At 38.5% G+C, this 27,465-nt stretch overlaps 1 long non-coding RNA gene across 1 annotated transcript; it reads left to right on the top strand.

The window, feature by feature from the left end:
- The first annotated feature begins 210 nt into the window (after positions 1 to 210).
- On the top strand, positions 211 to 12,666 carry LOC122127056. The gene is made up of 3 exons (XR_006151071.1): positions 211 to 301; positions 1,284 to 1,287; positions 12,657 to 12,666. It is a non-coding gene; the product is annotated as an uncharacterized LOC122127056 (long non-coding RNA).
- Positions 12,667 to 27,465: the final 14,799 nt, after the last annotated feature.

Below are 27,465 nucleotides of genomic sequence, written 5' to 3'. Positions count from 1 at the left end.
GTGGTAGGGCACTGGCCTTGAGCAAAAGAGTGAAGAAAGAAAATACTGGCCCTGAGTTGAAGCCCCACTGCCATCAAGATATTTTTTTTAAAAATAATTTTTATTGAGATTAGGTGATTACATAAATTTCACATATTTCACAGTATTGTGGAATAGTGAGACTTAAAGTCACAAACACATTTTAACCTTCACAAGGCAAATTTATCATGGCCTATAAAGTTTTCTATGAGCTTTGACTATGCCACTATTTCTTCCACATCAGGTGATATTTACATTTCTTTCCTTTTGCTTAGTGTAAGCTGTTCCTTCTTTTCCTCTCATTCCCTCCCTCTCATTGTGGCCTTTGAGTTGCTTAGTTCATTTTCATCACTGTCCAGTGCAGCTGATGGGCCTTTCTGTTGTATGTTTTCCCATTTCCCTCCGAGTCTGTTCCTCCTCCTAGCTTCCCTCAGATGTGTGCATATATATATATATATATATATATATATATATATATGGTTAAAAACTTGGAGTTACTTAACAATGATGTAACAAAATGAGTGGCAGTCCTTTGTTTCTCGAGTCTTGTTTACTTTGTTATATCTCCTTGCATTTTGGCTTTAGCATCCACATATCAGGGAGACCATGTGCCATCTGTTTCTTTGCTCTTGGCTTACTTTGCTCAAAATGATTTCCTCTAGTTCCATCCATTTCCCTGCAAATGCCATTATTTTGTCCTTTCTAATGGCTGCATAATATTCCACAATTTTTGGATCCACTCATCTATAGTGGGGCATCTGGGTTGTTTCCATATCTTGGTTATTGTGAACAGTGCCTAGCAAGACATGTTTACATACACACTTTTTGTCATAACCTTACCACAGGTGTTAGACACAAAAGGAAAATCTTACTGAGTTGGAAACATAGCTTTCAACAGAGAGAAAAGAGATAGATTGGTGGGTCACTAGGGAAAGGCTAACATTTTCCCCAAGGATTCCACAGAGACCTAATGAATGCCATGTTTGGAGACCAGGTAATCTGAGCTGGAATCCTGTGTCGGAGGCTCCACTCTTACCATTCTCAAGAACCTAGGTGCTCACAATTCTCGGAGGTATTACCAGTTTCTTCCCATTCTGCCGTAGCTGGCTAACGTCAGCCTGCAAATGCGTCAGGACCACTTAGGACCTAGCAAACAAGCTTTCTTGTTCATTGAATTTGTGTGGTGGAACATAGACTAAAGGAAAAGCTGGTGAGCTGATGGGTCATAGCTATAATCCTAGCGGCTCAGGAGGGAGAGATTTGAGGATTGTGGTTTGAAGCCAGTCTGGGCAAGAGAGTCTGTGAGAATCTTATCTCCAATAAACCACTGGAAGTGGTGCTATGGCTCAAAGTAGCAGAGTGCTAACCTTGAGTGAAAAAGCTCAGGGATGGTGTCCAAGCCCTGAGTTTAAGCTCCATGACTGAAAACAACAAAAGCAAAATAAAATAAAATAAAAAGAAATCTTCCTGTGCCTTTGTGGGATCAGGTGTCTTGATCTGTGGTTGAATTTCATGAGCTAAAGATCTATCAGCATTTCCCACGTACCAAATTGCTATCTGATCATTTTATAACCAAACCTGTCTGAATTGCCTTCACCTGAAGCTTGGCTCCTGTGTTGATAATCCCACTTACAATTTTTTAATTAAAAATATTTGATAATTTTTAACTCAAGTATAAAATGAGAGGCACAATTCCCACAACCCACATCTTTGACATGGTTCAGATTATTTACTGGCCGTTATGATGAGCCTATGAGGTTGCTAATTTTCTATGAGGGAAACAAAAATACCATGGGTGGAAGGGACACATGGATCTGGAGAAGTCTTTGCCAAATGTGGTTTAAGTGTGTGTTTTTGTTCAATATTTTATAGACAGTTCTGTGGCTCAGGTACTCCAGGAATGCATGTTGGGAGACTGAGTAGAATTGCATTGTCAGAATAAGAAAGAATTTAATGAGTTAGGAAAGTGAAATGGGGAGGGGAAATCAGGAACTCAGGCTTCTCAGCATTGGCTGAGCACTCATCTGAAGGCAAGTCCTGACCGATACAGAAGCGTGAAGCAGGAAAGATTGGTTCCTAGGCCTGCACTCCTTTCTCATTCCAGCCTTTCTGGGCGTATGCCCTCCTACTTTTTTCTATCCACTCTTGTTTGCTTTATCCTGACTGGTGTCATGTTCGAGTTGTTGCCATAAGGAATTTTTCTTTTCTTAATTCCTTAGGGAACAAAGGATTTCAAGAATATTTTTGGTCGTTCATAGCATTTATTCATTACTCTTAGTGTTTAAGAATAAGACACAAACTGCTTAAGGCTGTGACTTTTCTGTGTGTGTGCTGGTCCTAGGGCTTGAAATCAGGGCCAGGGTGCTGTCTCTGAGGTTTTTTGCTCCAGGCTAGCATTCTACCGCTTGAGCTACAGCTGTACTTCTGTTTTTATTTTTGGTGGTTAACTAGAGGTAAGAGTCTTATGGACTTATTGCTCATGCTGGCTTTGAACTGTGATCTTCAGATCTCAGCCTCCTGAGTAGTTAGGATGACACGTGTGAACTACCTTAGTCCAGCAAGACTGTGTTTTTTTTTTTTTAAATATAAAATGATCATGTCAATTTTTTTCTAGCTTCTAATTCAAATAATAGATCAGGAAGACCATCATACATCACAAAAGGGTATGACACTAAGAATAGATTAATATGGCACTGAAAAATACTATCCCAAGATATATTTAAATTGAAAGTTTTCTTAGAATTTGTAAAACTAGAAGCTAACAACGCTATAAATTATTTAAGATACATTACGTACAGGTTGAGAATGTAGACTAGTGGTGCAGTGGCTGAACACTTATTTAGCTTACAAGGGTAAAGTTACCCAGTATTGCAAAACAAAACACAATAAACAAAATCTATAGTATAGTTGTCAATATTAGGTACCTTACAAAGGAAATATAACAGGGATAGATTCATTGTTTTAATTGGTGTGTGCTAATACTGAGGCTTGAACTTAGGGCCAGGATATTCTACCTTATCTTTTTTTACTCAAGGCTAATACTCTACCACCTGAGCCATACTTCCATTTCTGTTCTTTTGCTGGTTAATTGGACTTTCTTGCTAGGGCTGGTTTCAAACTATGATCTTCAAATCCTAGCCTCCTAAGTAGCTAGGATTATAGGTGAAAGCAAACAGTGCCTGAGTCCCTTTACTTTTGAAGTAAACTTGGGATAGAGATATTGAGCAATCACATGGATATTTTGAGAGTTCAAAAATATTAATATGAATTTGATCTTCTCTGTCTTTTCTAGCCAGAGGGTGTACTATCTAAACAAAACACTAAAAAGAAGTAAAATACTTGGTGTGACTTTTCCCAGTGCTTCTGGCTCCCAATAACTGAAGTTATTGATTTAGACAGAAGATGTAATTGTCTATGCAATAATAAGGCTTTCTAAAAGGATTATTTTTCCTTAAATACTCTTTATGCAAAGTCAGTTGAAAAATGGCCATCCATGTAAAAGTTCATATTTAAGAAAAGTCATTCATTTGGATTAGAAACATTTCTTTTACTGTTTCAACTGGGCGATAAATACCCACTTTCTGTGTTGTTCTAAAACAAATACTCTAAAAATGTCAATTAGATACACCTCTACATTTTATACCCAATCCATCCCCTTTAGCAAATAAAGCATTAAGATTCCATCAAAGTGGTAAATGGAAAAAGACTATCTATAGTCAATCTTATGTACCTAAGTCTGCCAGTTTTTATCCTGGTTCCTGTTACATCATGTTTTTGAGCGACCGTTTCTTTTACATTTTACTTCATGTCTGCCTTAGACAGAAGCTTCTGGGACAGTATATTTTTGAGTGTTTTTTGGGACGCTTCCAATTAAATGCCATTATGTAATGAATATCTTTGGTCACTGAACTAGTCCTTAAAGTTTGCAGACTTCAATATAAAGCTGCTGATGAGACTTAATTAAAGCACAGCGAGCTGAATTCGTGTGATAAAACCGTGTTTGGGATTTATAGGTGTGGGTGTGTTTTAGTCGTTTTCTGGAATGATGGGTTGTCTGGCTCTTTCTGATGAGAGCATTCTCTTGGGCTGGTCTCCACTGAGGGTGGGCGGCTCCCATGCACAGAGCCGGAAGTGAATGCAGTGCTCAATGGGAGGTAACATCGGTCGGTCAGCCTCACATGCCTCTGATCTATTTCTGCACCACGGGTTGAGTATACACTTAGATAATGAAACTTATTTTAATGTTTTGTAAATAAATGATTCTTATGCTTATTTCATAAAGTTATTTGTAAGTATAAAATTTTGCATATAGCATGGTCGAACTATCTGTCACTTTACTACTTTACTGATACTGAGAATGGATCATTGATGGTTCAAAGTTCAATTTTAACTTAATTTTCACATATTTGATGTAACTAGGTCTTCTGTTTATTATTCTTCCCAGGGTTTTTTTTTTCTTTTGTCAGTCATGGGAACTCAGGGACTAGGTTTTTGTCTCTAAGCTTTTTATTCTTTTTTTTTTTTTTTTGGGTCCGGTCATGGGGCCTGAACTCTGGGCCTGGGCACTGTCCCTCAGCTCTTCAGCTCAAGGCTAGCACTCTACCACTTGAGCCACAGCGCCACTTCTGGCTTTTTTCTTTTTGTTTATGTGGTGCTGAGGAGTCGACCCCAGGGCCTCATGCCTGCAAGGCAAGTGCTCTACTACGGAGCCACCTTCCCAGACCCATAAGCTTTTTATTCTTCTTTTTTAAACTCAAGACTAGAGCTCTACCACTTTGAGCCACAGCTCCACTTCGGTTTTCTGGCGCTTAATTGGAGATAAGCATCTCATGGGGACACTTCTCTGCCTGGGATAGTTTCGCACCATGATCCTCAGATCTCAGCCTCCTGAGTAGCTAGGATTATAGGCATGAGCCACCAGTGCCTGGCTCCCAGGATATTTTTTTTTTTAATTTTTATTTTTTATTGTGAACATACTGTACAGAGGGGTTACAATTACATGGGCAAGATAGTGAGTACATTTCTTATCAAGCATTGTAGCCTCCTCCTTTGTTTACCCTTCACATCCTTTCCCAGCCTCTCCCTGCCCCCTACCCCATTCTCCCCGCCTCCCCCCACCAAAGTTGTAAAGTTTGTTTTCGACATGACAACTTGTACTTCTCATTGTTGTAACGGGTCCACAGTTATCCTTAAACGACTTGTTTTTCTCCTTCTCCGCCACAAATTGTACTGACATCAGGATTTTTTAAAAATAATTAAGGCAAGAGAAATTGTACATGTTTAACAAGGAGTTGCATGCATAGCTCAAACTATGTCCTAAGAAGATGGAGAAAGAACAGGAAAACTGGGTTCCTATCTGTGCACATAGAAGACCCCATGTGGACCAGAAAGGTGACTCTCAGCTCTCTGCTACACTAGCTCAACATTATGGAGAACACTTATGTTAAGGAGTCACCATAGCTGTCCCACACAAGCAGGACATGCATATAGGGCATTGTGGATGGGGTGGTCCTTGTAAATATGAGCCTATAACCAGAGTTCGATGGAGCGCAGGAGCCATGACTTTAGCAGGTGGAATTTTTCTTAGTCAGATGCTGGTGGTTCATGCCTGTAATCCTAGCTACTCAGGAGGCTGAGATTTGAAGAATCACAGTTCAAAGCCAGCCCAGCAGGATAATCTGTGAGACTCTTAGCTCCAATTAACCACCGAGTAGCCAGAAGTGATGCTGTAGCTCAAAGTGGTAGAGTGCTAGCCTTGAACAAAAAGCTCAAGGACAGTGCCCAGGACCTGAGGTCAAGCCCCACGATGGACAAAGTGTTCTGGCACAGAGGGAGGTTTATTCTGACTAGCAGCTCATCGAGGATACTCAGCAGCAATACCTGCAGCTACTCATCACAGGAACCCTGAGGAGTGAGCGAGCCTTGACAGCCTACTGTCTTTCCTTTACACAACTGCAAGAAGGAGAAATAAGACCACCCTTGTAACGGCATGGTGAACTGTTCCAGGTGTGAGGACCACCTTAAGGTCCGAACATTTTTTTCCCCTCTGTTACTGTGGACCTATTTAAGGGTGAACAAATAGAGCAGCGATACTCACTAGACATTACCTTGAAAATGAACTATATAACCTTGTGGGAGAAGGGGGTGAAAAGGTAAAAACTGGAAGAAAATGGGGATGGGGTGACATTGTTCAAAAGAAAATGTACTCATTGGCTGACTTATGTAATTGCAACACCTCTATATATTACCTTTACCATAAAAAAGGGGATGGGGGACCTATGGCATTGCTAAAACTTCTTTAGAATGATTTCTTTTAATGTTTAGAAAGGGATTATTTCTTTCCAAGATGCCAAGAAACAAGTTGATACAAATTCTTTCAGTGTAAAAAACTCTCTGACCTTTTTGACACTTTGGAAATGGATGGTTTCTTTATGCTACCAGAATGTTCTTGGGTTAGTTCCTGGGACCATCCTCAGAGCCTCTGTCTTGGTATTTCCATGTGTTACAGGATAAACATGAGTGGACATAAGGGAGCGTATTAGATATGGAAAGAAGTCATTATACTTCTCTCATTGTTACCATCTTTCATCTAATGATTTGATTTGGCACTAGTCTATGGTAAGCTGAAATACAGATGTTTTTTCCCTGTAGAGGACCTGCAAAGCTCTAGATCCCACCAGACCTTCTGTTAAGGCTTGCAGGGCTCATTTTTCATTAAAAAGTGTGTGTGTGTGTGTGTGTGTGTGTGTGTGTGTGTGTGTGTGTGTGTATGTGTGCTGGTATTGGGACTTGAATCCAGCCTTCTGCTCTCAATTTGCTTTTTCATACAATGCTGGTGTTCTACCGCTTGAGCCACAACTCTACTTCAGGCCTTTTGTTAGTTCAGCGAAGATAAAAGTCTCTCAGATTTGTCTGCCCACACTGGCTTTGAACCTTGATCAAAGCCAGCTATTGAAGCTCACTTATCAGCTTCCTGAGTTGCTAGGGTTACAGGTCTGAGCCACCAGTGCCCGGTTTAAAATTTTAATTTTAAGCTTTCATTTTAATGTAGTTTAAGATTTATAAATATGTGTTAAGATGTTATAAAAAAGTTGCATAGAAACTTATTTCCCTTCTGACATTGATTTTTATGTACTTATTGTAATTAATAAGCAATATTGATTCAAAAGTCAAACTGTATTCATATGTTTTCTAGTTTTTACCTGGTATGGCCTGAATGTGTGCATCCTTCTGAGGTTTGTGCGATGGAATCTAATCTCCCAAGTGTCAGTATTAAGAGGCTGGGCTTTTGGAAAGTGACTAGGTCATGAGGGCAAGGATTAGGGCCCTAGAAAAGGGCCCTGAAGGAACGTGTTTGCTTTTCCTACTCTGTGGAGTGGTGATGCAAAGGCTCCATCTTTGAAGCATGAGATTGAGCCATCACTAGACACTAAATCTTCTGGAGCTTTGATCTTGGATTTCACAGCCTCCAGAACGATGAGAAAATAAATTTCTGTTCTTTCTTTTTTTTAAATAAATTACTCAGTCTGTGGCATTCTGTTAAACTCTGATGTTTTTCTTATGATTAGACTGGGATTAGGGGATTTGGCCAAGATGATTACAGAATAAAGGACTCCTAACCATCACGTCTCCTCCAGGGGCTGTACGATCGCCGTGACTCACCACCGCTGAGCTTCACCTGGATAACCTGGTGGAAGGAATTGCTTCTCCAGGAAAGTTACTCAGCTTTCCATGCTCTGGGAGGAAGCCATACAGCTCAAACTTAAGTAAGTGAAAAGTTACGCTGCACCGCTCGGAGGTAGTGACTACATAAATTCTTCTCCAAGGGTGATTTGTTTATTTTCCTCACTTATTTATTTAATCACTTATTTATACTAGTATGCACTCAAGGAGATTTGCTCTCCACTTTGGATTAGAATCCAATACTCCCTTATTTGTTTGCTCTAACACTGAATGCTCTTACAGTTGGCGCTTGTGTCTTTTTGACATGCCCACCATTGTGGCTTTTTCCCTCTGTTGTTGTTGAGTGTTTTCTTACTTTTGGGCCCTGAAAAGAAATTCTAGCTGGGTGCCACTGGCTCATGCCTGTAAGCTACTTAGGAGGTTGAGATCTGGGGATCACAGTTCAAAGTTAGCTTGGACCAGAAAGTACATGAGACTCTTATTACCAATTAACTACCAAAAGCCAGAAATGAAGCTGTGGCTCAGTGTGGTAGAGTGCTAGCCTTGAGCACAAAATCTTAGGGACTGTACCCAGAAGCCCACGACTGGTAAAAAAAAGAAATGAAAGAAAGAAAGAAAGAGAGAGGGAGGGAAGGAGGAAAAGAAAGAAAAAAAGAGAGAAAGGGAGGGAGGGGAAGAAAGGAAGGAAGAAGGAAGGAAGGAAGGCAGACTCACTTTTTCCTGTCCCTCAGTATTAGAGCTTACCATATCCCTAAGGATTCCTAAGGATCACTCATCAAAAGAGGTTTTAAAGAATTGTTTTGTTCAATCTCTACTTGTTTCATTGTCTTTGGTGGACATGATATAGATAATTGGTTTTTGCTTGGTTGATATTAAACCCATTTTTTACTTAAATTTTAATTTCTTAATATAGAGAAGTTTCAACATCTATAAATATGGCAACAAATCCTTATCCTGTTCAACGTACAGTAATGAATCCCTACCCAGCTTCAGAACCTCATGGTCAATTTTGTTTTATCTATACCTTGACCCACTTATCCCAAATGTCATAGTCATTTATTAGTAGACACTTGTCTTGTAAGCAATAATAAATAACTTTGAAAGTGTAAACTTGTTATGGCTAATTTGGTTGGTGATAGAGTTTGTTTGTTGGGTCAGTGAAGGCTTGAACTTGGGGACTGGATGCTGTCCTGAGCTCTCTTTGCTCAAGGCTAGTGCTCTACCACTTTGAACCACAGCGCCATATCCAGTTTTCTGGTGGTTAATAAGAATCACACAGACTTTCCTGCCTGGGCTGGCTTTGAACCGTGATCCTCAGATTTCAGCCTCTTGAGTAGCTAGGATTGCAGTCATAAGCCACCCAGAGCCAACTTAGTGATAGGGTTTTTATCCTCACCTCCACATTTGGCTAGCCTCTGTGACTATAATATGGCTGAAATGATGCTATTTGAGCTTGAAGATCCATCCTTTGAGACTTTCTGCATTTTGATGTCTTGGATTATTTCTAGAAACCTTGAATTTCATGTAAGTCCAGTTACTATGAAACAGCTGGGAACAGGCCTACGTGTACTTTTCATGGATACTCTCAGAGCTCAGCATTCCAGCCGTATCTGTGAAGGACCCAGATGTGTGAGTCAAACCATTCTGCATGATCCAAACCAGCCTATCTGCTGCTTTAGGTGATAACATGCAGAACACACAAATGGTCCAGCCTAGAGCTCTGCTAGCATTTCTGACACAAAACCAAAACCATAAAATATAACAAGAGGGTTATTATTTAATTTTCTATATTATAAAGTAGTCCTCTATGCAGAAACCGTCAGCTTATTTATTTATTTAGTTCCTGTACTGGGGCTTGAACTCAAGGTCTCATGTTCTTGCTTGGCTTTTATGCTCAAGGGTAGTACTCTGTCACTTGAATCATACCTCTACTTTTGGGTTTTTGCTGGTTAATTGGAGGTAAGAGTCTCATGATGTTTCTCGCTCCGGCTGGCTTTAAGCCTCGATTCTCAGAACTCAGCCTCCTGAGTCCCTAGGATTAGAGGTGTGACTCTTAAGTGTCCAACAAGCATTAGATTTTAAAAATGTGTGTACCCAGTGTTTCTTGATGGACATTCTACTTGTTGAATGTGTGACTTAGCCTATCATAAAAAGCTCTTTTTGAAATTATGTGACTCCATTTAGCACTTAAATAGGTGTGAGATTGCTTAACTCTTAATATTTAATTTATTTTACTTTACATTTACAACATTTATTTTTAATAGTGACTGTCATAAAATTTCTGAAAACTTAACTTCCTGAACTTCTGTTAGCCTAGTACATTCCTGATGAGTTTGTGATAATGTTACTTCAATTCTTAACTGGGTAGCATAGTTACATTACCTGATTTTGAAGTCAGCATTCAGTTAAAATTTTGACTCTGTGACTTACTAATGGTCCAATCTTAGGTAAGTTCTTTGATATCTAATCCTGTTGCGTTATATGCAAACTGGAAATAATTGTATGTAGTAAAAAAGGTATTTATTTGAGAGATGGAGGTAAGACTATTCTGGTTTGAGGCCACCCTGAGCAAATATTACAAAGACTCTATAAAAAAAAAAACCCCCACACACCATGGTTTCCCTTATTTGCGATATCTAGTATATGTATGAATGAAGCGGAAAAGGTCAGATAATGCGATGCTAGGAAAATGAACCCTTAGATATGTATTTTAATGTTTTTTTCTTTCATGCATTTGTTTCTAACGCATTTATAAGATTATTTCTTTGTTGCTTTGTATGTCCCTCCCCCACATTATAACCCCTGCTTTCACTATATTTGATGTCAGTATAACTTGTGGAGAAGATGGGGAAAAACAAGTTGTTTAAGGATACAGGTGGACCTGTTGCAACAATGAGAAGTACAAGTTGTCATGTCGAAAACGAGCTTTACAACGTTGGTGCGGGGGGGGGGGGGGGTGAGGAGGGGAGGATTGGGTGGGGGGGGGGTGGGGGGAGGCTGGGAAGGGATGTGAAGGGTAAACAAAGGAGGAGGCTGCAATGCTTGATAAGAAATGTAGCATTATCCTGCCCATGTAATTGTAACCCCTCTGTACAGTATGTTCACACACACACACACACAAAAACCCACACAAATGAAAGCAAAAGGGCTAGGGGTGTAATTCAAATGGTAGAGGACCTTCCTAGCAAGCATAAGGCCCTGGGTTCAATTCTCAGGATCACACACACACACACACACACACACACACACACACAGAGCAAAGTTGTTGTGAAGGATTGAGTTGGGGCAAATAGGAATTTTACATTGTCAACTCTAATGTTAGTTTTCTTATATGGACTTATTTTGGAAGTACTATTTTATTGAAGGAAATAAAAAGAAAGCCAGTGAATTATGCACTGGTGGCCCATGCTTGTAATCTTAGCTACCCAGGAGGCTGAGATCTGAGGATCATGGTTGAAAGCCAACCTGGACAATAAAATCCATGAGATTTTTTTTTTTTGTTGGTCATGAGTCTTGAACTCTAGGCCTGGGCTCTGTCCCTGTGCTTTTCAACACTTGAGCCACAGCGCCACTTCCTCCATGAAATTCTTATCTCCAATTAACCACCGAAAAGCCAGAAGCAAAAGTATGGCTCAAGTGGTAGAGCATTGGCCTTGGGCAAAAGAAGCTCAGGGGCAGTGCCCAGGCCCTGACTGAGTTCAAGCTCATTCTCTCTGTCTCTCTGTCTCTCTGTCTGTCTCTGTCTCTGTCTCTCTCTCTTCTTGGGCAGTGAGATTTGGGCATCTTTCTTCAGTTTTCCAGTGGAGGCTGCAGGCTTCATTTTCTCCAGATTTGTGAGGGGAGTGTGGATCTAGATAACATAAAGGTTTCTGCATAAAGATGTCAGTTAAAAAGAAACGCCAACTTTGCTAGCCTGAGGTTTCTGGATATGCCTATTCTTAGGTGAGTGGTTTGGGGGAGCATTTTATGGTCCCCTTTTGCAGACAGGATAACTAAAGATAAAAGTGGTTGCAAGGGGCCGCCAGCATCATAGTAGCAGGGCTGGAGAAAGAATGGCAGAAATATTCAGCCTCGCTCTTTGTTAATGGATTCACTCCAATACCCAGACCAGGCCAGTTCTTTCATTTTTCCCAAACCATACCCTTAAATGAGGCCTGTTTCAGGCAGAGACACTAATCCAGCCCTGAGGTGGAATAATTCCTCCTTAGTGCCCGCCTTTGATGTGCGGCTGATATGGAACCGAGTGCCAACATATGTTTGTACAAATATATTGGCAATGTAAGCAGCACACTGCTAATTACTACACTCCGAACCTCATGCGAAATCTGAAGGATGCCTCAAGGAATTTAAATCTAAAGGAATAATATATATTTTCAAATATGAGCAAAAATAGGTTAACTTCTTTGTGGTTGAAACTGGAAGACACTCCAGAATTACCTTGGCTTCTCCCCTCCCCCTCCCCTTTATTTTTTGGCAATAATGTGTTTGCTTTGGAATTCAGGTCAAAAAGTTGCTAGAAGAAATTGATGCATTTTGGACATTAAAAAGAAATGAAATGGGACAGCTTAAATTGAAAACAAAAGTGCTTTAATATTTTAGAAATAAAAAAAGGAGACATGAAAAATAATTGTTTTTTAAAATTTCAATACATCTTTATATGAAAAATAATTTTAAGTAGCCTCGACACACAAAATTAGAAAGCGATACAGACCAGAGGCCACAAATGAAAGCTCATTTGTGGGAAGGGAGCTGAGTTCCTGAATTGAAAAGGTGCTGAATCTTGTGGGAATTCTGTATGGTTGTCCCTACACTAAAGGTATTCAAATTCAAATCATTTTGGAGAACTACATGGGCTTAGCATAATTGGGAAAGTCAGAGTAGGCTTTTGTCTTCCATGTAGTGGTCTTCCACGAAGACAAAGTTCAAAAGATGGCTCTTTCATTAGTTTGATGCAGTTTTTTAAAAAAAAATAATTTTAATTTTTGACCTTGAATTATATGACTAGATTTCCCTTCCACATTAATTTTACTAAAGGGTTAATTAGATGATGAAACCAAATGATATTTCCATGTTTAGTGATGGGCAGAAGCATTTTGTCCGTCGGCTTTGGAAAACCTTGAATTCCAAATATGGACATGTTACAAGAAGTTTTTTAAAGAATATTTAAAGGTTTGCATTTTATGAAGATGTAGGGCAAGCAGTCTGGAATTTATCTAGAGACTGAGGAGCAGAAAGGCAAACCGCAGAGGTGGCTTAATCTCTTTCTGTAGTGTATTGACTTCTGTGAAATGGGGAAGCCAGGATGTTTCTGGGACTGTTGTGTTTATGTGGCAGGAACATCCAATGACTCATCTTGGTTGTCTCTAAGTCTAGATGTTAGTGGATTTAATATTTTTTATTTTTACTTATTTTTAATTCTACAAAGAAGTTTCAATTCAGCAATCAGTATAATACATACTGACCATGTCGTACTAGATATTCAAATTAAAGATTTTTGTTTTCATTTTGTTTTTAGTGAGTGTGTTTTTACCTCCTCCTCCTCCTCCTCCTCCTCCTCCTCCTCCTCCTCCTCCTCCTCCTCCTCCTCCTCCTCCTCCTCCTCCTCCTCCTCCTCCTCCTCCTCCTCCTCCTCCTCCTCCTCCTCCTCCTCCTCCTCCTCCTCCTCCTCCTCCTCCTCCTCCTCCTTCTTCCTCCTCCTCCTGGGCACTGACCCTTTGCTTTTCTGCTCAAAACTGGCACTTAACACCTGAGTCACACCTCCACTTCTGGCTTTTTGTTGCTTAATTGGAAATAAGAGTCTTAAGGTCTTTCCTGCCAGGGCTAGCTATGAATTGTGATCCTCGAGTCTCAGTCTCCTGGTCCTGGTAATAAAGAGCACAGGTGTACTAGTCTCTAGCTTATGGCTAGAGTTATAAGCAAGGATCCTGGATATCATTCTTGGTAAGTGCTGTTTTCAATCACATTAAATCTATCAGAAGCTTTTTGTCTGTTCAACTTCCAACATACATCATGTCTGGATGTGACACTTTTTTCTTCTTTTCTTTTTCTTTTTTTGTCAGTTGTGGGTCTTGAACTCTGGGCCTGTTTTTTTCTTCATTTTTTTTTTATTGGTACTCGCTCTCACTCTGTTCTTCAAGAAGTCAGAGAGATTCCTAAGAAAGCAAATAGCATCAAGCTATTTCCTGTTTTCCAGCCATTTATTTTCATATTATACTTAATAAATCCTTTCTGTGATATATTATATATAGTATTACTGGAAATGATTCCAAATTCATTGCAATATGAAGAGTTGAGATAGAGGCTTTAAAAAGAAGACTTTTTTCCCCCCCAGAAAAGCAAAATTTACTTTTATAGCAAAAGAGTATACAAATCAAAAGAATGTGTACCTGTGCTTTTTTTTATCCTGATGTAGTGAGCCCTTGTCCTCATCTGGATTGGTTAGGCTTGTGTTTACAGTCTCTCTCAATTGGCTAACATTCAACCTTTAAACTGAAAGAGTGGGAATCTTGATAGTGGACTTTTAACACATAAACAATCTAGTAGGAAAAGTCTGGGCAAATTTCACAGACATAGGGAGGAGGGCTCAGCCAAACAAGAGTACAGAAAAAGAACCTGGAACAGGGCAAATAAAAGTGGAGTCTTATAAAGAAATACAACATACTCTGATGGATAAAAAGCAGTCTCCTACAATCATCTCCCCACCCCACTTGCATTTTAACTCTTTTCTTCAAAGTCTTTTAGCAAGTTTTTGGATCTAATTATTGACCTCGGTGTCAACAGCAACTGATAGGATGTGTGGACCTGTTTTGTTAAAGTGGTTTTAATAAACCTGAGAATTAGCCCCCTGATACAAGTACGACACAGCATCCAATTAAGATGGTCCCCCAAGTCTGACGAACATGGGGTATCAATATCGGTTATTATGCCCTCCCATTTTCCTAAGCTATTGTTTTAACCATACAATAAGTGGGTCATTAATTCTAAAAATTTGGCTAATTCTTTGGTCATATCTGACAGGTCTGGTAAAGTCATATCTTTTTAAAAGGATGTAATGACATGGTTCAGGGTTGTCAATCAATAGAACACATGAATAAACAGTAGAAAGCTATCAGGAGGCAGGAGGTGGCCCAAAGGGAAGTCATCCAAGAGTGAAATCACTACAACAGCTGGATTGTATCCTTCGTCAAACACATGTAAATTAGACCCGAAAGGCAATTCCCATTGCTGGCATCGCAGTCGTTCTGCTGAGTGTGCAGTTCCCAATTTGATGAAGGTTAATACACTTCCATCATTTGAAATGTCAAAGTGGCAAATCCCCCCCAAAATGAATAGGTAGCAATTTAAAATTTAGAAATGGGGGCTGGGAAGGTGGCTCAGTGGTAGAGCGCTTGCCTTGCAAACATGAGGCTCTGGGTTCGATTCCTCAGCACCACAGAAGAGGAAAAAGCTGGAAGTGGCGCTGCATCTCAAGTGCTAAAGCACTAGCCTTGAGCTGAAGAGCTGAGGGACAGTGCCCAGGCCCAGAGTTCAGGCCTCACAGCTGGCAAAAAAAGAAAAAAAAAAAGAAAATGAAAAATGAATGGTTGGGCTGGGAATTGGCTTAGTGGTAGAGTGCTTGCCTAGCATGCATGAAGCCCTAGGTTCGATTCCTCAGTACTACATAAGCAGAAAAAGCCCAGACAGTGCTCAGGCGCTGAGTTCAAGCTCCAGGACTGACCAAAAAAAAAAAAAAATGTTTAATTGAAGTAGTAAAATAATTTTAATTACATTTGAGAAGTTTCTTTTTTAAAAAAAATTCTTTTTACAAATAAGTCAGGAATATATACTCTGGATGGGTTGAAAATACAAAACCTAGCTAACACTTGGTATTTGTTTTCAGATCAGTATACCCTGGAATTATCAGAAAGCAATGACAAATCATTTATTAAGCAATATCATTGCTTAATAAGATTCCTTTTGACCCTTTCAATCATCTGCTTTTCCTCTTTGACTTTTCTGAAAATAACTTGTTTACAGAGTAGTTAGAATATTGAATATTTTATTTGGCCTTGTCTTTTCTTTTCTTTTTTGTTATTCCTGGAGCTTGACTCAGCCTGGGTGTTGTCCCTGAGCAATTTCACTCAAGGCTAGTGCTCTACCACTTTAAGCTACACCTTCACTTCTGGTTTTCTGGGGGTTGACTGGAGATAAGGGTCTCTAGGACTTACCTGCTCAGGCTGGTTTTGAACTATGATCCTCAGATCTCAGCCTCCTGAGTAGTTAGGATTATAGGTGTGAGCCACTAGCACCTGGCTTCTTGTTTAGCTTTTTAGATCACAACTGGTGCTCTACATTTGAGCCACTCCTGCAGATTTGGCTTTTTGTTGATTAATTGGACAGAAGGGTCTCTCATATTTGTTTGCCTGGGCTGGATTTGAATTGTGATCCTCAGATCTCAACCTTCTGAGTAGTTAGGATTATAAATGCCATTGCTGTGATTTTGTTTTTCTATTTTGAATTGCCTTCACAATTTTAGCCCACAGTATCACTCATATTAAATTAACTTATAATAAAATAGACTTGCAATATTTGTTTTATTAATTAAATTCATTTTATCATTTTATTTAAGGGAACAGGTATGAAAGGCTAAAGAGTTTTACACTTGCTTTCTCTCAGACAGCAAGAAAATACTTTTATTTACTATTTTATTATTTTAATGGTTGCTTCCTCTTCTTTATCTTTAGTTAATTCACATTTAGCAGGCATGCTCATAAATGCTGGAAATGTCTTCCATGCTGTTTAAATTAATATTTAAAAAATATAATATAACAATATAATATATATTATTGAGCCTTTATTTGAATACTTTCAGAAAACTGAAAACTCTCATTCTGAGAGCTCTGTATGACATGTTTACAGATAGAACTGGGTGGTTAGCTATAACTGGAAGAGTTTATGAAGGACATGCTTTTCTATCTGTCCTTACACTGAACTTGCATGCTAATTGTTCACCTATCACTGATGTTCCAAAAAAGCCTTGGTGATGCGAACATCTCAAATGCATCCTAAAAACTGATTGAATATAACTTTGAGCCTGTAAATATCTATCTTTTTCTTTATCCAAAGATCCTTTCCATTTTTAAAATACTTTGCCTAGAAGGATTTTGATAAAACTGGAAGTCTTCAAATCTCTTGATTTCCACAAGGGTGTTTCACATCCAGTTATAAAGAAAGTGGCCAATGATCAATGATGAACACTGATCTCATATTCCTCAAGCTTTATGAGTCTATTATCTTCTAAAATCCATTTAGTATTTAAATCCAAACCAGTATTTTCTTTGGACTATCTAGAATATAAAGTACAGAGTATCTGAGAAGAGGTCTTTTGCTTGATGAACTGTAGCTATGCACTTCTAAAGCAATGTAGTTTGGTTGGATCTATTGGAAATGGCATAGATCAAAATCATTTAAACTACATGGAAATTGAACTGGAGATTGAATTTGCCTAATTAGCAAATACTATAATCAGCTAAAGTCATAGGAGCACACATTCATAAGAACACCCAAAGGAAAATGTTACTTCAATGGGAAATTGGATGGATGTTTAATATACCATTCAAATTTGTATACTGAAGACTTAAAAGAGAATTACAAGCTAGGATCTGGTGGCTCATGCTACTCAGGAGGCTGAGATCTGCCAGAGAGAGAAGGAAATTCTTGGAGATCTTATCTTCAATTAACTACCAGAAAACTAGAAATGGAGTTGTGGCTCAAAATGGTAGAGCACTAGCCTTGAGCAAAAATGCTCAGGGACAGTGCCCAGGTCCACAACCAACAAAACAAAACAAAGAGAGAAATGCAAAAACATCAGAGAGTGAATCATCAGAAAGAATGTTTATTTCTTCCTGAATTGATCATTTCCCAAGTGGTAATCAATAGTAGGAAAAATACGTGTATAGCAGAACTAATTAGTCATGGTGCTATTAGCAGCTACTGTCAGACAGAATGGCACTGTACACTATGAGAAGAGTCAACTGCAATCATCATTGACAATATTCTAGCTGCGTGTGTGCCAGTCACATGTGAAAAAAGCTGGGTACAACTGCTGTGCCATGAACCAAAGGCCAGTTATAAATAGAGAAGGTAAGAGTACCCTCCAAAGGCATATTTAAGTTATAAACATTACCACAATATCATCACAGAATGGAAATAAATAACAAGTTGACCTTTTCATCATGCTGTAACAAGACACTCTAGCTATTGTTGTTTGTCACAGATATTTAACTTGAACAAAAAGGCTGTTAAATGAGAAGGTTAGGGGTAGGACAGCCAAAGCAGTGGCTATCAGAGCAATGTTGGGGTGGTGGGTGGGGGTGGGGAGGAGCTTCATTCAGGAGCAGGATTCCAGTGCACAGAAGTCTATGGAATGCTTCTGTCTTGTCCTATTTGTAAACCCAGGAAACAGCACTACTGGAGAATAATCAAAGGCAACCAATCTCTCTATCTTTCCTCTTTCAACTAAAGATACACACTGGAAGAATCTTTTTCTTTCCTCCTTACTCATTTTTTTTTTTCCTTCAAGTTATTTTGTACCTCCTCACTTTTCACAAATAATTTTTTTTGGTTGAATTTTTCCCAAGTTTATCCTAATCTTGAATTCCTTTGTTTGGTGTTCATGAGTTTATGTTCATAGTATGTTGCACTTAAGAGTCAAGGCTGAACCTTTCGAGAGGGTGTCTGTCTTAGTTCTGATGGTGGCCGTAACAATACCAGAGTTTGGGCTTATCCAAAACAAAACAAATCAGCCCAAACACCCCTCAACATCACTCCTTAGTGGGGCAAATGGATCAAGAAAGTGTAGTATTTAGTGGAATTTTACTCATCCATTAGTAAGAATCATAGTGCATAATTTGCAAGGGAATGCAACAACCTGGAAACAAATTAGGTTTAAGTGATGTAAGTCAGGCTCAGAGAGACAAAAGTTGCATGTTTTCTCTCAAATGTGGAAGCTAGAATTAGTTTATAAGCATGTAAGTGACTATTTTTGTGGCATGCAAGTGTATACAAATGCATTAACTCAAAGATGGTAGATACAGGCGAGTACTCAAACATGGTTATTCCTGAGAAAAGCAAAACCAAAGTTCAGCAAAATAAACACTAGGAACTGGGTACTTGAAAAGAATGGGGCCAAGGGTAGACGGTAGAAAAATGAAGAAAAGAAGGGAGGGGGTAGTCCAAAACTCAATGTATTTCCTATACAATTAAGACAAGTAAGGGAAGGGGTGGGTTGGATGGAAGGGGTGAGAATTAGAAAAGGGATGGTGTTGATCAAGTATTCATAAACTGCATGTTGAACGGCAACTCCTTTGCACAACTACTTAAAGATAATAAGCAAACCCAAACAAACAAAAACACATGCTTTTTATGTATGGAAGTTAGCTCTAAATTATAAACACGTATAGAAACATGTACTGGGTCATATGCATATTTACACAAACCTGTTATGCAGGGGAGAATTCCAATGTTGTACCTCCTTTGAGTAACTAACTTATAGTTTAAGAACATGAATATCAGGAAGCTGGAATGTGTGTTACTGGGAGTACGTGAGGTCAAGGTGAGGAGGAACAGATGGAAGAATGTTATCATGATGGTCAATGTACATCCATGGAAATGGAAGCAGGTAAATGGAGGGGTTTGTTTTGTAAGGCTGGGAGAGAACTATAAAAGTGGTGACATTGATCAAGATGCATTGTATTCATACATTGATAGATTGAGTTGAAACCCCTTTGTGCAACTTCATAAGGTTAACTTGAGAATGAAAATAAACGTTGATGTTTTCATAGTTCTGGGGGTTAGGAGGTTGGAGGAGGGACTACTTTCTGGTTTATGGATAGCTCTTACTTTTGCTGGGTTCTGTGGTCACTGAAGTGGCCAGGGGCATTCCTGTCTTTATTTGTTTATGAATACATTTTTATGGCCTTTGGGTTTGAACTCAGGGTTTTGTTAGGCAGGTACTCCACTGTTTGAGTCATACCGCCAGTCATTTTTGCTCTATTATTTTTGGTATAGCATCTTATTTTTTGCCCCACGATGGCTTGAAACATGATCGTCATATTTATCTTTCTTGTGTAGCTATGATAACAGGTCTGAAGTGCCACCCCCAGCCCTTTTCTGTTGAGATGGAGTCTTATGAACATTTCCCCTGGGATGGGCTGGATCTGTGATCCTTAGAGTTTCAGCCTCTTACAGAACTGGGATGATAGGAGTGACCACTGTGCTTTGCCTGGAGTCTGTTTCTCTACAAGCATTAATCTTGGTCATAAAATTTTGCCTTTATAACCTAATTACTCCCCCTAAAACTCCACCTGCAGATAGCCTTACTTTGAGGGTTAGGTTCCAGCATGAAAAATTTGGGGGACACAAGCATTCTGACACTAGGCCCCATCCTTTAAAGTTTCCTTTACTTCCAATTGTGTTCTACCTTGTTGACCAAGCCTTGGACACACACACACACACACACACACACACACACACATATAATAAAACTATATGTAATAAAACCGTATATTATACTATATACTATATATACTATATATCATACTATTTACTATAAAGTATACTACATATAATATATAATGTATATAATACATATTATATTACACATATCATATATTGTATATACCAGCAATATATACTATATTATATATATCATATACTACATATATGAGATATATTTTACATATAGTAGACATAGTATATATAGTATGCGTACATTATATAGAGTATATATGCCATACATACTATATATGACATATATAGGTTTTATTACTGATCACTGTGCTTACCTTAGAGAATTGTTCTAAAAGATGAATAGTTCAGAGCCCAGCACCAGTGGCTCATGCCTGTAATCCTAGCTACTTAGGAGGCTGGTTGCACTTCAAAGCCAGCCCAGGCAGGAAAGTCCATGAAAACTGGAAGTGGCACTGTGGCTCAAGTGGTAGAGCACTAGCTTTGAGCTTAAGAGCTGAGGGATAAGGCCCAGGCCTAGAGTTCAAGCTCCATAACTGACAAAAAAAAAAAAAAGGATGAATAGTTCATTTTTAGGTAAACTGATAAAGGACATTGGCTGCCAATTTTTCCTCAAATCATAACAAATAGACAAACCTGTCTCTCTATTTTTCAAGGCTTTATTTTATACATGTAGTAAAGGTAAAGGTGATTTTAAAGGGGTTAAAGTTACATAAGTCAGAAAAAGAGTACATTTCTTTTTTTTAATTTAATTTTATTTTATTTGTGAGCATACTGTACAGAGGGGTTACAATTACATGGGCAGGATAATGCATACATTTCTTACCAAGCATTGCAGCCTCCTCCTTTGTTTACCCTTCACATCCCTTCCCAGCCTCCCCCCAAGAGTACATTTCTTTTTGAATATTGTTCCCCCTTCCCTTGCTCTCTCCCACTATTTTTCTCATTTTTTTTTTTTGCTGCTTCATTTTTATTGCTAGAATTTTCTCAACAGTTGTTTCAGATTTGCATTTGAACTGTACAATGAGCCACTGTTTGGTATCACGTAAGTAAAAAGCTTTAAGTGACTAAATGTTTCATTCACTCACTGGTGTGTAGCTGGTATGTGAACCATGGCAAGTTAGCAAATAGTTAAGGATGCCTATTGTAGGATAACATTCCCTGTAAGGTAAAGTTTCTCTCAAAATTTTTTTTCCAGTATGGAGCTTGCATTTATTTGTGGCAATGGGGGATAAGGGAAAGCAGATAATAATTGTATTAGATTTGGAACAGGATTAAAGCTGTCAGGAAATGAAGGAACTAGGTGAAAAAGCTGGGATTATTTCTCAGAAACTGAGTGTTGAACAATTGTGAATAAATATCTGGCCTTGAAGGGGTTAACTGGTCAGAGTCCTGTAATTTACAGCTCTGCTCCTAACGTATAGACTATAAGAATGACAGGTGAGTAGTCAGTAAAATGAATGTCTTTTTTTAAAGTAAGCTTTGTAGGTCATATTTTCTTTTGATTAAGTCCACTTCATCAAGATTTTCCAAATCATCAGAATTTATTTTGCATACTCTTTTCAGCTGGGCGCTGGTGGCTCATACCTATAATCTGAGTTTCTCAGGAGGCTGAGATCTGAGGATCATGGTTTCAAGACAGTCTGGGCAGGAAAGTCGGGGAGACTCATTTCCAATTAACCACCCAAAAAGCCAGAAGTTTAGCTGTGAGTCAAGTGGTAGAGGGCTAGCCTTGAGCACAGAAGCTCCGGGTCAGTGCCCAGGTCCTGAATTTAAATACCAGGATGGGTACAAAAACCATGTTGATCAAGTATGCAGAATCTTGTTATTTCAATTTTTTTTTTTAAACTAGTACATTTGAGAACCTCTTAAGTAAAGACACATTGGAAAATTTTAGAATGGAGTATATGTTCTATGGAGGATCAATTTTTCTGCTTTTTGAAGTCATATAAATGCTTACATTCTGCAGCCTAAGTCAATAAAAGTAAATGAGTAAACACATATATTTGTTTTTAGACATCTTGATGGTGAGCCCTCTAGACCTAGACAATAGATACAATTCTCCCTATGTAGCTGATGGAAGTTCTGAATACTACACTTTCCATGAACACAAACCCTTTGAGTAAGACAGCTTCTGTGACTTTTATGCAACTGCTAAACTCTTCACTGAAGTCAATGGAAGTTTGCTTATGTGAGGGCAACAAGCCTCAGCCTCTAAGGATTAAAGGGGAAAAAAAATCCTTAAACTCTTTCAACATTAATATCGCCTGTAAGGGATCCAGCCACCACCTAAGCCAGAGAGCTTTTTGAACCTAGCAAGTAGAAGAGTAAACAGTAAACACCAGTTATTTTAAGCACGATCTAATCAGAGTTCAATAAGAAGCCATATTATATTTGATCTCTATAGTATTAATACTTGTATATCACTAGTAGACATTTTTTATGTAGCCCATTAGCCAAACAATGGCTTAAGTCGGTGGTATTTAATAAATCAGGTTTCCATGGCCGTAAGATTGAAGGGGAGAGAAGAGGAAGCTTTTTTTTTTCTTTTCTGCATTTCCCTCTCTCAGGTGCATTTCTGTGTTAATGTAAGAGAAGTGTGGCCTTCCTTCTCAGAGCAGTAAAAGTGAGATAATCCTTGTGTAAGAAATCAGTAAGTACGGGCTGTTTAATCTAGTCCCAGTGTGAAACTGTTGACATTTGTTCTTGTTTCTCTCGTTATGTGACTGAGCCTGTTTTGTGTTGGATTAAGCACAGATCTCCTGTGCACCACATTTGGCATGTTACTAGAAGTTTAACTTCATTAATAATGTATGAAGAAAATGTAATCCACGACAAGGAAGGAAAGAAAAGTATTTTTTTTTTTTTTTTGCTTTTCCCAAATCCTTGGGAATGAGTCATTATCTAACATTTTATGTTTGATGTTATATTTTACAATGGAACTTCCGTAGTGACATTTCAAAAAGCAACTCTGGCAAATGCTTACAAACACACACACACACACACACACACACACACACACACACACACACACACACACACATCTTTTTCAAATTTTAAATGCGATGGTCAGAACTTCTTCAACCTAGTAGGAAATTAAATATTTATTCAGCTTATTTCATTTTCAGTGTCATAAGCACTCTTTTGAAGTCATTCCTCATCTCCCGAATTTGGACTAGTAAAGCCATTAGCAGGCCCCAGAATAGTGAGCACAGCTAAATTAAGATAAGAATGTATTAAAAAAATATAGGAGCAGAGGTTGACTTGCATAGGAGGTAGAAATGATCACTTCTGATCGAAATGTTTCCAGCCAAATGAGTTTGGCTGAACTGAACACAAACTTGTCAAAAAGAAAAAAGAAAAGAAAAGAAAAAAAAAAAAGAATCTCTCTAGCTGCTGCTTTGATTTCATGTTTTTAAAGATATCTTACAGATGAAAATGGGAATGTATTTGGGACAATGTTTGCTGTGTTATTTAAAAAAAAAAATACCATTGATGATTGTGGAAAGTCACAAAATGGCCTAAGGAAGTTAAGCTCACCCGAAGCAGTGGTCACTTACACGGACTTTTGTACTTTGCTCTTGTGTCACATTTGTGCGGTCAGAGCAACAGCTGGGGAGACTTTTTCAACAAAGATGAGTGTCAGATAATCCTGATGAGATTCCACATCCAACATCTTTTGTAATTATGTCACATTCGGCTGTAATGGAATAATTCAAGCTGAAAGGACAAGCTTTGATCCTTTCTTAAACCTTTCCCTGTGGACTGGCTATCTAAAAGATTTAAAGATATTTTTGTTGCGAGATCTAGTGTTTCTTCAGAGAAGTCATGCCTCCAACGCGTCGTGATCAACAAGAACAATATCAAGTTTGCCAATCACATTTCTGAAAGCATCTTTTTATTTTTTATTTTCGGAGGGGGGGTGTGTTGTATCCATAAAAGCTGTCTTCAATTTTCATCTAGACGATCAGGATGCTTGTTCTTCTTCTGTCATTCAAATAGGCAGATAGCAAAATGTGTGAATGCATTGTGGATATGTGTCAGTTACCCGACGGGAGCATCTGTGGAAAAATTTATCTTCTTTTCTGTCTATCTTTAATAAACTATACTTTAGTAGAAACTGGCCTAGTAAAATAACACATATTGTCAGAATTAAAAAAAAAGAAAAGCCAGGAAAACACTAACCGTTTAAAATTCCCAAGTTTCTCATTTGTAAATAAATTTTGTCTGATATGTTTCTTGGAGTTTTTCATGAAGCAAATGAAATTCAAAGCATGGGCTTCCAAATTCTAATTTGTAGTTAGGGTATTTTTTCAGCATAATGAAGATTAGTCATTTTAAAACTCAGCTCTGTTAGCTTATTGAAAACTATACCTTGAGTTATTTTAATTTTTGCATTTTACTTTTACATGATCACTGTTTTTTTTTCTGTCCTGTGTTTTATTTCTTCCTAATTCTATTTTTTTTCCTGAGACTAAATTACTATCAACAAGAAAAGAATATGATAAAGAAGATACAGACTTGACTTTTATTTGGGATGGAAAGAATTATTTCCTAATACAAAACCAAACATATTAGGAAGTAAAGTTTAAGTGTAGTTCGGAAAAGTAAATCTGCACAACTCTTAAATCATGAAGATATGGTTACATTTGTCCTATAGAGCAAAAAAAAAAAAAAAAAAAAGATTTCCAAAATGTGAATGCTCTCAAATGAAATAGCTTGATTTGATAAAATGGCAGAGCCAATAATTCATCAGGTAGAAATATTAAAATAATTCCTTTGGTGGCTCATGACTGTAATTCTAGCTTCTCAGGAGGCTGAGATCAGAGGATCACAGTTCAAAGGCAGCGTAGGCATAAAACTCCATGAGACTCTTATCTCTAATTAACCAGCAAAAAGCCAGAAATAGAGGTATGGTTTAAGTGGCAGAACACTAGCCTTGAACCAAAAAGCTAAGGGACAGCGTCCAGGTACCAGCATGCACACACAAAATTCTTTGCCTGGACTAATAAAGTAATTGTTATTATTTATTACTCATGGTAAGTTCCACTGGATGAGCATCTTTTCCACAGAATATTTCTTCTATGCTTCTCTTAGAGATAGCAGGTGATTCCCACATTAAATAAAACGAGCTCTTATTTCTAGTTGTGTTGTTAGCTCAGTGATGACATGATTTTCTGTATATGAAGAATAATTATAGATTTTGTCTCATTCCATTGAATCTTTAACTGTTTAACCTTAAGGTTTTCACCTCTGTAAGTATTTTTTTTTTTTTTTTTTTGTTGTGCTGGGCATTTGAACCCAAGCACATGCAAGGTAAGTACTCTACAAATGAGCTACAGCCAATATTCTCAGCTCTGAAGTAAGCATCATTTGCACCACTTGGTATATGACAAAGTAAGTTCAAGCTGGATGCCAGTGGCTTCTACCTGTAATCATAGCTACACAGGATTGTGGTTGAAAGCCTGCCCATCTATGAGACTCTTACCTCTAATTCACTACCAAAAGGACAGAAGTGGAGCTGTGGCTCAGGTGGTACAGCACTAGCATTGAGTGAAAAAGCTTGCCCACAGGGCTGAGAGGGTGGCTCAGTAGGAGAGTGCTTGCCTTGCATGCATGAGGCCCTGGGTTTGATTCCTCAGCACCATATAATCAGAAAAAGCCGGAAGTGGTACTGTGGCTCAAGTGGTAGAGCGCCAGCCTTGATCTGGCTGCCCAGGCCCTATGACTGACAAAAAGCTTGCCCAAGCCCCATGTTCAAAGCACCAGTACTGGCACACACATTGCATAAAAATTTGAGTGGTTGACAGAACCATGCAGAATGAGAATAGAAAAATCAGAACTTTTCCAAGTCTTTCCATTTCCTAACAAATGGGGCAACATCATTCTTTCTGATGGAGGCATAGAATTCCATTGTGTATATATACCACATTTTCTTGATCCATTCATCTACTGAGGGGCATCTGGGTTGGTTCCATATCTTAGCTATGGTAAATAATGCTGCAATAAACATAGTTGTGCTGGTAGCTTTAGTATGGTCTTGTTTGTGATCATTTGGGTAAATACCCAGAAGTGGGATTGCTGGGTCATAGGGGAGCTCTATGTGGAGTCTTTTGAGGAAACTCCATACTATTTTCCAAAGTGGTTGAACAAGTTTACACTCCCACCAACAATGCAGTAAGGTTCCCTTCTGTCCACATCCCCTCCAGCATCTGTTGTTATTAGAGTTCTTGATTCTAGCCATTTTAACTGGAGTGAGGTGGTATCTCAAGTGAAGTAAGTCAGGCCCAAAGAAACATAGGTCCCATGGTTTCCCTTACTTGCAATAACTAGTATATGTCTGAGACAAGCAGAAATGGTCAGATAAATGAACCCCAAGATAAGGACATAAATGTTTTTTCTTTCTTGCTATTGTTTCTAACATATTTATAAGATATTTCTTTGTTGTTTTGTATGTTCCTCCCCCATGGTATAACCCATTTTCACTGTATTTGATGTTGGTATAATTTGTGGAGGGGAAGGTAAAAAAAACAAATTGTTTAAATAGAGATACACGTGGACCCATTGCAACAATGAGATGTACAAGACATTATGTCGAAAAATGAACTTTACAACTTTGGCATGGGGGGGAGCCTGGGGAGGGAAGGGGAGGAGATGGAAAGGAATGGGAAGGGGAAACAAAGGAGGAGGCAACAATGCTTGATAAGAAATGTACTCATTATCTTGCCCATGTAATTGTAACCCCTCTGTACAATATTTTCACAATTAAAAAAAAGAAATAGAAAAATCAGAACTTTGATCCATTCTTTTTATGCTCCTAGGGTTCCCTCTTTCTAATTCCTCTTCTTGTTACTGATGATGGAAGAGGAAGGAATAAGTGGTCTAGCATTCAAGACCACCATTTCCTCCTCCATTTTCCTCCTTTTGAATAGTCTCAATTTCCTCATCTGTAAAATGAGAAACATAATGATTCAATTACACCATTGTGAACGTGAAGTTCACAATGTTCTTACTTAAACAAGAGGCATTTATTTTAACACCTTTAGGTTGGAATTTGAACCTAGGGCTGCCTGGTTCCATGAACTTCCCACCCTGTCTTGGTTACCAGCATGAGGATTGTACTGGCATTACCCCAGTTTGGATGCTGTTTAAAGAATATTTAATGGGGACTGATTAAGAGTCTACTAGCTCCACATTTTTCACCATGATTGGCAAGCTGGTGAGTGGAATTCTCTGTCAGTCAGTAGTCACAGAAAA

The sequence above is a fragment of the Dipodomys spectabilis genome, unplaced genomic scaffold (assembly GCF_019054845.1).
Source record: "Dipodomys spectabilis isolate Male_0828 unplaced genomic scaffold, ASM1905484v1 ptg000297l, whole genome shotgun sequence".
Taxonomy (NCBI): Eukaryota; Metazoa; Chordata; class Mammalia; order Rodentia; family Heteromyidae; genus Dipodomys; species Dipodomys spectabilis.
The sequence above is the reverse complement of the archived record's forward strand: the minus strand, read 5'-3'. Positions and strand labels throughout refer to the sequence as shown.